Source organism: Lipotes vexillifer, unplaced genomic scaffold (genome assembly GCF_000442215.2).
Source record: "Lipotes vexillifer unplaced genomic scaffold, Lipotes_vexillifer_v1.1 scaffold330, whole genome shotgun sequence".
Taxonomy (NCBI): Eukaryota; Metazoa; Chordata; class Mammalia; order Artiodactyla; family Lipotidae; genus Lipotes; species Lipotes vexillifer.
The window spans coordinates 132,029-145,329 of NW_006775627.1; positions in this window are offsets into that span (position 1 = coordinate 132,029).

The window sequence follows — 13,301 nt, forward strand, 5'->3', positions numbered from 1 at the left end:
TGGATGCGCAGGCTCAACAGCCACGGCGCACAGGCCCAGCTGCTCCGCAGCACGTGGGGTCTTCCCAGACCGGGGCACGAACCCATGTCCCCTGCATCGGCAGGCGGACTCTCAACCACTGCACCACCAGGGAAGCCCATCCCAAAGTTTTTATAGCAAGATGCAAGGAGAAAAGAACAGAATCTTGGTCAGGTAATCAAGGCATGAGAAATTATATGTCACAGTTGATACATAACATGAATCTACTGGAAAAATTTTAAGCAGAACTAAGGTCATTAGGACAAAACAAAGGGAATATCATGGATGCCAAGTCTGAGTAGGCAAATGAAGGACAGCCTTCTAGAGTAGAAGGTCACAAGAAGACCATACAGTGTCATAGGCAAGAATAAATTTGGGTTATGGAATGAAATATAGATGAAAATATATAGAATGAAATATAGAGAAATATATAGAATGAAATATAGAGACATGAAAGCCAGAAACACTGAGATCTGTCACAAAAAAAGGGGTATCAAGTAGGAGCATGTTGAAAGGGAACCCATTCCATGTACAAGGTATAAAGTAGGTAATTAATTACCAAGCTTAATTTCAGATACATAGGAAGGTCCTATACTATATAAAACAAAAAGAAAAAAAAGACTCTTATTCATTGATTGTTGAAATGATATTTAACACCTCAATCATTTGGCTTAAAGTTTTGACCCTCTATAGAAGAGAAATCTGTTGTCAATTCTTTTCATCTCATCAAGGTGATGTTAGGATTTATGGTGAACCTCCAGTCTTCATACATCTGGAACCTATGAGTGAACCACTCTCTGGTTTATACACTGGTAGTTTCAACATACCTTTCTTCATATTATTTTTGTACTGTATACATGCTTCCATCATTTTGAAAGTAACAGTGAATTAATAATTGTGTGTATTCATGTCTTCCTCATCTGATACCCTCATTTAAAATCCCTAAAGGAAAGCATCATAACTTTTATTAATTCTTGATCCTCAAAATCTTGTATGGAATCTTATGTATGGTGGGCATTCAGTAATGGTTGACCTGAACTTTACTAAAGGTAATTTTATTCAAGAAAAAAAGTGATTTTCAGCCATGTAAATCATATATTATTAATTTTACTTATCAACACACTGAGAAATTTTTTTTTAATTTATATAAGCTCTCCTCTCTAAGTTGGTTGCCATGTTTTAAATTTCACTGTCCTCACTACAGAAATGGTGTTAAGAATTTGTGTTAAGATTCCTAATTATGTCTCTACTTCTGTCTGACTTACACTTTGTCCTTGTATATCACAACTTCCTTTTCTCTAGATCTAAATTCCAGATAATACTATCGATTTTTTTGTGTGTATAATGTAGACAGGCGCCCTTTATCCATTTTTAGTAGGGCATGCCGTTTGCAATACTTTTCAAGTAAAGTAATATTTTTTGATGCAATATTGAATGAGCTACCATAAATCCTTTCTCAGATATTGTTGTGTAAACATATATATTTAAATATACATACATACAGAGTTTCACCTGTTCATCATTCAGATCAATAGATCCTATTTGGATGGGGTTTGGCGGACAATTTGTATCAATGGAGTAGAATGAAGCCAAATGTTTGTGCCCCTGGTCACATCAGCAAGGTGACTGAAGAAAATGAGTTCACGAATAAATGTGGTTTATAAAGGTGTCTAAGAAGGTTTTGTACAATTATAACATTTTATCATACAATTATAACATTTTATCAAGATACCAAAAGTCCTCACCAGGGAATGCTTGGTTTCATGTAACAGTTTCTTCAACTCTCATAAATATTTCTCTTTTGGTCACTGCATTGTAATAAGATATTCTGATGTGGAAAAATTTAGATGAAATCAGATATGACATGGTGATCTTATTTCAGTCGGCCTACACTAGCTTTCTTTTTTAAAGCTCCTTTTCTCTGAGTAATATATTTTCTCTTCTTAAGAATATTTACCAATAGCTAGAAACGAACCTATTCCAGTCTATACAGACCACAACCTTAAATCCTGGATTTTCTCAGCTTCTTTTGAGTAAGCAGCCTACTCCATGACCTTGCCACCTGCCACAGCCAACTGGATTAGGTGGACAGTCAACCAAAACTGGTCCAGTTGGAATGTGTCTCCAAGGAATGTGGAGTCATTAAGCAGAGAGATTAGAAGATGCAGTCTCTGCTCTGAAAGACTCTTATGTGACTATCACTGAGCTATGAGGAAGAACTTGAACAAAGAAATCTGATGTGCCAGAAGAAAGATGAAAGAAGCTGACTCACAAAGAGAAGCAGGGATGAAATGAAATATGAACCCGGAAAGAGAGACAGACAGCAAGAAATAAGGGTAATAGCTTTCTTAGTGTCTATTTTATAGTTCTTGGTTCTTGTTCCCCTGACTAAATGCCATTAGGAATTAGGAAAGTTAGGATAATTGTAATTGTTCTTCCTCACCAGAGTAGAATTCAAGCTCATGTTTGCATTGCCAACAACTAGGACTATACAGGCCTCATAGTGAGTACTCAAAAAATGGTTATTGATTTTAAAAACTATATATAATATATATAGTTTTAAAGACATTAGTTTGTTTAGATGTTTTGGTTCCGAGGAATCAAATAGATAATTTAGGATTCTCATAGCTCAGAGAATCATCACTGACAGAGTCCCTGATACAGGGTATGTGTTGGGCCAATGGTTTTACATTACCTTATTTTATCCTCCAAGAAAGCTGTGAGTTATGTGCTATTTACAGCATTTTACAGAAGATGAAACTTAGACTTAAATAACTTTCCTAAGGTCACAGAGGCACTAAGTGGTGAAGCTGGAATACAAATTCAGGTCTCCAACTACAGAACCCATGTTCTTTTCATATTTTATTTATGTAAAGTTGGTCAACTTTGTTTATATGTACCCACTTTTTGACTAGGCTGTTCTTCCAGTGTAATGGTAGATTAAAACACTAAGCTAAAAACTACTGAAGATGGCTTAGAATATTTGTAATTCTAAACCTGTTAAATTAATAAAGTGAATGAAGTTGGGATTAAAGGACATATGAAGTCAAAACTAGCTAACTGCTCAAGTGTAAGAGAACTAAAATCACTCAAATGCCATAATTTAATACAGGATTCTATTTTGATTGTGTCTCATAGGGAGTAAAATGACATATTTTCAACATATTTAATTTCAACATTATTACCTTTTATGAAGATAAAGTTAGCAACTTACTTGTTGAAAAAAATATGTACTTAGTATTTTCTAAACATATCAGGCACAAATGAATGGATAAATACCTTTATGACAAATAAATATCTGAAAAAGATGATTCATAGAAATGAATATTTTTACAGCATTATTGAAAAAATCCACACTCAAGTTGCTACTACACATTTGAGATGTTTCTTACTAATATTAAAATAGGTTTATCTCTCTGTCACCAAAATATTCATGCAAAATTACAAGTACTTCATTATTTTTAATGCACTATCAAAATTTTATTTCTTAACAAGGGTTGGTGTGAAATTTCACTTTCAATGAATAGACTGGCCCAAATTAATGACTCAGATAAAGTGCATTCAATCCCTAAATTTGATTTTTACAAAATAAATATATGAAAATAAGTTCGACTAAGCTACTAAAATAAGTCTACTACACAATATTATTTGCAATTATGTCATTTAAAACTTTAAAAGTCTTGACTAGCAACTAGAAAATTAAAAATTTGCACAAATTGAAGAAAGTAATTTTTAACACATCACTTATGAAAGATTTTAGAATAGAGAGTAGAATATAATTATACACTTTAAGCCTTTGAGAGAATAATCTCTTTTACATGACTTTAAAAGAATCCCTTTTCTTGCAGTTATTTTTTGTTTTGTTTTTAATGAAAAAGGAGACTGAAAGACCAGTTCACTCTTCGAGACAACCTCTGTATATCAAACAAATGTCAATTACAGAGAAAATCTGGAAAAAAAAAAAAGGTTTTCTAAGTGCAGCAATCTTCAAAAATAAGATAAACATCTATGGAACCAAAAGTGGAATCAGATGTGAAAAGCAGGAAGCAGAGTTGAAGCTTCAGATCTCCTGGGCTTCACCTCCAGCCGCAGGCAGAGTAGATGGGGAGAAGAAAAGATTAAAAATGTCTCATAGAAGTAGTCACTAAATCCACGTTCACTATTTGAACCCAAGCCTACAAAGCGGGGCAAAGAAAAGTGGTACCTCTTCCCAAGGAAATGACATATAAAGAGGCATACCTAAAGACATGGGGAAGAAACTGAAAAATCGTCCCACTGAGAAGAGGAACCCAGCTCCTTGCTAGGCAATGACTCAATCTGAGGTTTCCCAATATCCCCAGAAGATTAAAGTGCTAAATCGACAACATAAGACCTGGTTATATACACAGGACTATAATGGCCAAATTAAGAAACACAAAACTACAGACAAGGAAAACTGCATAGAAAGGGGATGGGAGGAAGCAAATGCCATCATAGACAGGCCTGCAAACTAAATTCTAAAATAAATGAGGAAAAAATGCTAATAGCAACAGCTTTAAAACATCAAAATTCAAGAGATCTGTCACTTCAGATACAACACAAAATAATATATCTAAGATGACCTTAAAATAAGTATGTTGCAGATTCTCAAAGGCATACAAGAAAGGAAACCATGAAACACAGGAGCAGGACAATATGAAAACAACTAGTTCCAAATATCACGTATTAAAAATGTAGTGATTGAAATTTTAAAAATTAGGGATTTGTTTAGGTTGAAAAGGACATAGTCAAAAAAAGGACGAGATTATTTCCTTATTATTGTAAAGAATGCACATAGAACATAGAAGAGCCAGTAAAATAGAGAGTAAAAATACAAAAAAGAAGTTCAGAGACAGATGTCAAATGACAGATTTATTGACAGGTTCTAATATACCTATCATAGGGATGCACAAGAAAGACACTGAGGAAGTACTGGAGAAACAATACCCGAAGATGTAAGGCTGAGACTATTCTGGTACAGTTAGAAAACATGAATCTTCAATTGGAAAGTACACAAGGAACAACAAGCAGGATAAACAAGAATTAATCACCATACCAATGCATTGTAGTGACATAACAGTTGTAGTGCAGTAATAAGCAATAGTAACAATAAAAAAATTAGTGAAAGAATAAGTAATGAAAAAAGACCTTCACATTTAGAAATGTATCAGGGCAGACTCTCTTCTACCAGGCCCAATAACTTAAAATGTTCAATGTGTTCCTTTTTTAAATGTTTTATTAAATAAAACAGTCAGAACTCCAAGTAGCAAATACCAAATATTAGGGGTCTTTTTCCTTCTTTTCTCCCCCCACTCCTTTTTTGTCTTTCTAATGGAGATCAGTTTGAAAGAATTGATCATACTTTTAAATTAAAAAGTACATTACCACCATCAATCCTGCCAATAATCTTTCTTATTTTATTTTTTCCATTCTTTCAAGATCACTATTCTTATTCCCCTCATCCCATAGCTAATGTGATTGATCTATGCCCTTAAATATAACTTTATAAAATATGCAGTATGTTTTGTGGATATTTCCAATTTACTTATATGGTATAAATCTCTATTTTCTACTTCTCTTATCCAAATCTCGATTAGATGTCTTTTTGTGTTTCTGGAACATGCTCATTTATTCTAAATATTTCATAGTGAATTTTAGTAGACATCCACTGCATTTAAACATCCACCATATCTCCTACTGATGGACACTGAGGTTGCCACCAACTCCATCACCACAAACAATACCACAATCAATATCCTTGTCTTTATCTATGTATGGATGTTTCTTAGAATTTCTGTATGATATATATCATATAGATCATGTGATCATAGGATATTATTAATATTTAATTTAGAAAAAATTACTTTCCAGATTACTTTCCACTGTGAGTGAAAGTTAGCACTCCATACACATTCACCAACACTTTATATTTCCATCCTTTTGAAATATAATCTTTCTGACATGAGCAAAGTGATTTGTCACTGCTTTAATTTGTATTTATATGATTATAAGTATGAGAGTTTCCTTGTGTACTGTTTAGTTGTGCAGAAGTCTGATCTATGGTAGTCTGTGTCTTTCATTAGTCCATTTTTTTCAATGGATTTTCAGTCTTTTCCTTGATTAACAAAAGTTATTTCTATATAACAGATAACAATCCCTTGTTAGTTTTATTTTTGTTGTTGTTGTTTTCTTTTTGTTTGTTTTTCTTTTTTTTTGTTTTTTGGCCACTCCATGTGGCACGTGGGATCTTAGTTCCCCGACCAGGGATCAAACCCACATCCCTTGCATTGGGAGCGTGGAGCCTTAACCACTGGACTGCCAGGGAAGTCCCCCTTGTTCTTTTTAAATTTAGCCAATAGCTTACCATTTATCAATGGTATCTTTCATTGACAGAAAATCTTACTGTTGATAACATCATAACAACTGGCTTTTTCATCTCATAGTTTGTGCTTTGAAGGTCTTGCAAAAATCTTTTCCTACCTATGGTCCACTAATTATTCTACTAATTTTCTTCTAAATATAAGAAATAATTTTCTTCTACATAGAAGAACAGTAGAAGAACAACCTTGTGGTCTATGATACTTATGGTGCAAATTCCACATCATTTATCTATAACATATTTGAAATCTGCCTTTGTATCAGAGATAAGGAGTACCCATGCTTTATTTTTCTCCAGTTAGAGAAGCTGTTTTCCCTCATATCTTTTAACAATTGATTTTGGTGCCAATTCATAATATATCATGTTCCCATAAAGGCATGTATCTATTTCTAAAGTTTCTATTCTGTTTGACTTATATATTTGTCTCTTCTGGTATAAGGATAATATTGTTTTTATAACTATAGCTTTGCAGAATGTCTTAAATCTGGTCAGTATTCTCATTTACCTTCTTAAAGTGAACCTAGCAATCTCTAGGTGTTTATTTAGTCTCCAACATAAATTTTTGAATGAATCTGTTCAGTTATACCACAGATCCAGCTTAATTATTTTTGAGATTACACTGGATTTATAAAGTAATTTGGAGAAAATTGGTAATATTTGACACATTTAGTATGTTATGTCATTCCATGAATATGATATACATTTTATTCATTAAAAGTTGTTTAATAAACTTAATACAACAACCTTTTACTTTTTCTTTTATTTTTTTTCCGTGGGTGGCAGCAGTTTTAATAAGCAAGGGAGCTTACACATGAGGCTTGTCTTGGGCAACCACAAGGCAAGTAGATTTCTGCCCCCCACTTGCCAGAATCTTAAGAATTTAAATAGAGGCCTTAACAAGGCTCAGTCACATATACAGTCCAGATGGCCTCAATAACACATTAATCTGTCAAAGCTGCATCCTTGAACTGGCTTCTAGTATGAGAACAGAAGATGGAACATTTATTCCAAGGCAGGGGGTGGGGGGAGATGGTAAGGAGCTTGTGGGTCAAGAGGCATTCATGTCCTCTCAATAACTTCCTCCAACAATTACTGAGAGAAGAATAGAGTATAAAATATCCTATGACATATGGTATTTTTTAAAGATGTATATTTCATTAGAAAAAGCCTAAGTGTAAGCTCATCTTGCTGATTATCTCTGCATAGCATAATAATATGTTATTTTTGTGTGTGATTTACTAAATTTAAAAATTTTCTACAGTAAACATTCATTATTTCTGTAAGTAGACCAAACACACACATACACACACACACACACACACACACACACACATTTATTTATTTGTTTGTTTATAACCAAGTCATAATCGAACAAAGATTTTTAGCATGGCTAAACTGTAAAATGCTTATCCCCTGCATTCTTTGGGTTGATCCTCACAGGACCCCTAACTGGTACATAAGGCAAAAATTATTATCACACCACTTAATAAATGGGTGTTTATTAAGCACTTATTATGTTTTACACTCTGGGCTGAAACATAACAATGGACAAGATAGACATGGTCCAGGCCCTCACAGAACTTACAGGTAAGGAAAAAAGTCCCACTGAGGGATTAAAATACTTATCTGAGGTCACAAAGAAGAGTGACAGGAGCCATGCTACATTTCATGTCTTTTTTTTTTTTTTTTTTTTTTTTTTTTGCGGTACGCGGGCCTCTCACTGCTGCGGCCTCTCCAGTTGCGGAGCACAGGCTCTGGACGCGAAGGCCCAGCAGCCACGGCTCACGGGCCCAGCCGCTCCACGGCACGTGGGATCCTCCCGGACCAGGGCACGAACCCGCGTCCCCTGCATCGGCAGGCAGACTCTCAACCACTGCGCCACCATGGAAGCCTCATGTCTTCTTTAAATCACTTTACTACAAGTTTCAGGAGCACTTTTAAACAAACAGTTTAGGAAATGATTATATTCGAAGAGTGAGGTTAAAATGTGGGTGCCATTAATGCCAGGTAGATTTGAGGCTTTCACCAGTGGAAAATGAGCCATGATAGATTCCTGAACACGGGAGTAACTTTAACTGACTGAAAGGAAATTAGTTTACCATTGGTATAGGACCTTCTTTACTTTAGCTGAGGAAACCTCCTGGCTGATTACATTTTCTCTAGTGTCCTCTTGCTCTCTGTTTCAATTCAGCTTTGATTCCATTGCCATAATTATATTTTTAAAATACAATTCTGGTCATGCCATTTAACTTTTGTAAAAGCCTTCCATACACCCCAACAATAGTAGGCTAAAATTTAAAGTAATAATATTTACAGTTTGGCTCCAGTATATCTGTATAGTTTTGCATCCATTTGTCTACACAGCCATGTGTTCTAAACTCTGTTCACTCCAATCTGCTTATCTTGTCCCAACAAGTCCTGAGTTTTATTTATGCAAATTTGTTTAATACATTTAATACAACTATTTTCTTAATAAAATTACATATTCTTGCCAAGTTAGCTCCTGTTTTATAGCTTTTGTTGACTTTAAGTTGATTTAGTAAGTATTGCTGGATTTAAACATATATTAAATATAACACATATTTATACACTATATAAATATGTCATACACTTATATACATATATTATATGTATCATATATACCATATATGAGGTGGAAGGCTTCACGACGGAATTAGTGTTCTTCTAGGAAGAGACACTAGGGAGCTTGCTTGCTCTCACTCTGCCATACGAGGCCCCAGCAAGAAAGCAGTTATCTGCAAGCCAGAAGAGAGCCCTCAATGGAGAACCGAATGGGCCAGCACCTTGATCTTGGACTTCCCAGTGTCCAGAACGGTGAGAAATAAATTTCCTGCTGTTTAAGTCTATGGTTACAGTAGCCTGAGCTGCCTAATATAAGTTCGATACCAAGAAGTAAGGTGCTGCTATAACAAATATCTATAAATGTGGAAGCAGCTTTGGAACTGGGTAATGGGTAAAGACCTGCCTGATGAGTTCTTAGCTATATGCTAGAAATACGGACATTAAGAGTGATTCTGAGGAAATCAGGAAAAAAAAAAAAGAAAAGAGTTGGAGAGAAAACTTCCATCTTGTTAGAAAATACATAGATAATCATAAGCAGAATACTGGCAAAAATATGGATGTTAAAGGCCATTTTGAGGTCTCAGATGGAAATGAGGAACATGTTATTAGAAACCAAAGGAAAGGTAATCCTTGTTATAAAGCAGCAAAGAACTTGGCTGAATGTGTTTGTGTGCTAGTGTTTTGTAGAAGGTAAAACTTGCAAGTGATGAAACTGGATATTTAGCTGAGGACATTGCTAAGCAAAACATTGAAGGAGCAGCTTGTTTCCTCTTGCCTCCTTATAGTAAAATTCAAGAAGAGATGAATTGAAGAAGGAATTGTTAAGCAAAAAGGAAACAAACTTTAAAGATTTGGAAAATTCTCAGCCTGTCCATATTTCAAAAAATGAGAAAGTGTATTCAGAAGATAACACCAAGGATATGGCTGGACCATCACTTGATAAAGAGATTATGAGATTATATAAGCAGAAACACTGCCAGTTTGAATTGAAGGGGATCAAGACAGGATGAAATAAAGAAAGGTTATTGGACTTCTTAGATTCCACAGGACAGGACAATAAAGATTTTTGGCTGCAAACATAAACTGTTCTTCAAGAAAAAAAAAAAGAATGACAGTGAAAGAAAACAAGCTTATAGATACAGAGAAGAACAGATTGGTGGTTGCCGGAGGCTGGGGGTGGGGGTGGGTGATGGTGGACAGAATGGGTGAATGGGGTCAAAATGTACAAACTTCCAGTATGGGCTTCCCTGGTGGCGCAGTGGTTGAGAGTCCGCCTGTCAATGCTGGCAGCGCAGGTTCAGGCCCTGGTCCAGGAGGATCCCGTGTGCCACAGAGCAGCTGGGCCCATGAGCCATGGCTGCTGGCCCATGAGCCATGGCTGCTGAGCCTGTGCTCTGGAGCCCCTGAGCCACAGCTACTGGGCCCATGGACCACAGCTACTGAGGCCCGTGTGCCTGGAGCCCATGCTCCACAGCGGAAGGGGCCACCGTGGTGAGGGGCCAGCGCACCGCAACGAAGAGTAGCCCCCACTCGCCACAACTAGAGAAAGCCCACACGCAGCAATGAGGACCCAATGCAGCCAAAAATAAATAAATAAAATGTTTAAATAAAATAAATAAGTCATGAGGGTGTAACGTACAGCATGGTAACTATAGTTAACAACACTGTATTGCATACTTGAAAGATGCTAAGAGAGTAGATCTTAAAATTTTTCATCGCAATAAAAAAATTTTTGTAATTGCAGATGCTGAGGGATCTTAACTAGACTTACTGTGGTAATCATTTCACTATATATACAAATATCAAATCATGTTGTAAACCTGAAACTAATATTATCTTGTATATCAGTTATACCTCAATTTAAAAAAAAGGAGAGAATGGCCCTGCATACAATTCAGAGATCATTAAGGCCACCACTTTGGTTTCAACAGGCCATAGGGCTCCCGACTGAAGCTGTGGGGCTGGGGTCACCCAGAACCTTCAAGGCTAGATTCTCACCTGGAAGAGCCTTGGGGAAATGGCCTCCACATGACAGAGTTTTGAGGGCATGACCCCTGCCCTGCAGAGCTGCAGGAGCAGAACTGTTGCCTCAATGGTTCCAGAAGGCAAAGCATCAAACAAAAGAGGATTATTCTGAGACTTATAATCTGATGGAATTCACCATGCTAATTTTTGACCTGCTTGTGACTCATCACCGCTTCCTTCTTTCCTACTTCTCCCTTTTGGAATGGGGGTGTCTGTACTATGCTCGTCCCACAATTGTATTTTGGAAGCACAGAGCTTGTCTGGTCTCACAGCTTTACAGCTGGAGAGGAATTTTTGCCTCAGATAAATCATACCTTGATTAACACTCATATCTGATTTTCTATTTAGATGAGACTTTCGACTTTGAATTTAGAATTAATTCTCAAAAGATTTAAGGCTTGGGGCTACTAGAATGGTGTGAATATATTTTGCATGTGAAAATGGCATGAATTTTGTGGAGCCAGGAGTGGAACGGTATGGACTGAACCGTGTCTTTCCAAAATTCACATGCTGAAGTCCAAACCACAAATGTGATGGCAGCTGGAGGTGGAGACAGATTTCAATGAGGTCATGAAGGCGTGACCCTTATGATTAAGGCCCTTATAAGAAGAGACATCAGAGCGCTTGCTTCCTCTCTCTCCACCATGTGAGAACAGTGAGAAGGTAGCCTTCTGCAACCCAGGAAGAGAGCCCTTACCAGAGAACTGAATCTTCATAGTGGACTTCCCAACCTTCAGAAATGTGAGAAATAAAAGCCTGTTGTTTAAGCCACTCAGTCTATGGTATTTTGTTATGACAGCCAGTGCTCATTAATACAAGTTTTGTCCAAGTTTCTTTGTATTTCCTTGTTTGTATTTCTTTCTTTCTTTTGTCCAAATTTCTCTGTATATCTTTTATTTATATTTTTCCCATTTTTCCTTTCCTGCCCTGCACTTGACAGATCAGATTTCCTTTGATGGGTTTAAATTCATACATCCTTCAATTTTTTTCTGGTTGCTGCCTCTCCTTTCATTTTTTAAAAATTTAACAATATCTCTATCTTCCTGAAATACAGAATAGATACTTAAATATATTCTATCTTCCATGGTACCCAAGCCCTTCCATAGCCTTCTCCCCCAGCAAGTTCTTTTTTTCACTAGACTTAAAAAAAAAAATGCATAACAGACTAATAAAGAACTATTCTTAAAGAAAATATAGGAGCATATATTTATGGTCTTAGGATAGGGAAAAATACCCTTAAGCCAGTTCCTCTCCCCAAAATGTGAGTAATGGCTAACTTTTTGCATTATTTTAGATAGTCAATGAACCAGAGTCAAGTACCGATTGAGTGGTTTCTTTTTCTCACTGTTCCGAAATTTAGATAACCAGGTCTGAAAGAATCAACTGAAGCTTTACTCAGACAGAAACATTTTGGCCAATTTCTAAACCATTTTGGCCTTGAAGTTTTGGAGACTAATAAGCAAATTCTGAACTCCATCTCAAGTTAATTCATACTCTGTGGAGCTCAGACTCCTGGCAGCAGTTCCACCTGAGCAGAGAGAGCAAATAAGCTTACCCTTCCCCCTCTATTTCAACCTCCGCGTCCTCAGGCATATACGGGTTTTGGGGGTTTTGCAGCAGGCAAGTCGTAGTGTACCAAAAATCACTCTGGGAGCTTCCGGGTTGGTGAACAGAGCGGAGATTCGGGAGGAGGGGCATGCCTGGGGAGTATCTGGGACATCCCGCCGCTTCCCACACACCTCACCCTGCCTCACGAATCTCTTCACCGGGCTGCTGATTCTCAATATGCTCAAGGGCTCACCTTCCCGCAGAAGAACTTCTTTCTGGAATAGTCATGGCCTCCTTCTCTCCATCTGAGCGTTGGACCCACTGTCAGAGCGGATGGGCAAAGATGCTGCAGAGCCCCCGGGCGCCAGGCCATCTCCCAAGGGGGAGCTACAACTTCCGGGGGCGGCTGCAGATGGCCGCTGAGGCCGCGACGCGCCTGCGCAGTGGCAGAGGCTTTGGTTTGAGGTTCCCGCCAATTCTCTGGGCCATCCGGCCTGCGACGAGTTCCGCGCTCTGTGGAGGTCTTGGACGCCGGCCAGCTGCCCAAGCTGCTTAAGCTTTATTACCAGAGGCTCTTTCCATATGCCCAGTACTGTCGCTGGCTCAACTATGGTGGAGTGATAAAGAATTACTGAATTATTTTCGGCACCGTGAATATTCATTTACGTTGGAAGGATATTTACGTTCATTTGGGATTTTTCTTTTTTCCTTTTTTTTTTTTTTTTTTCGG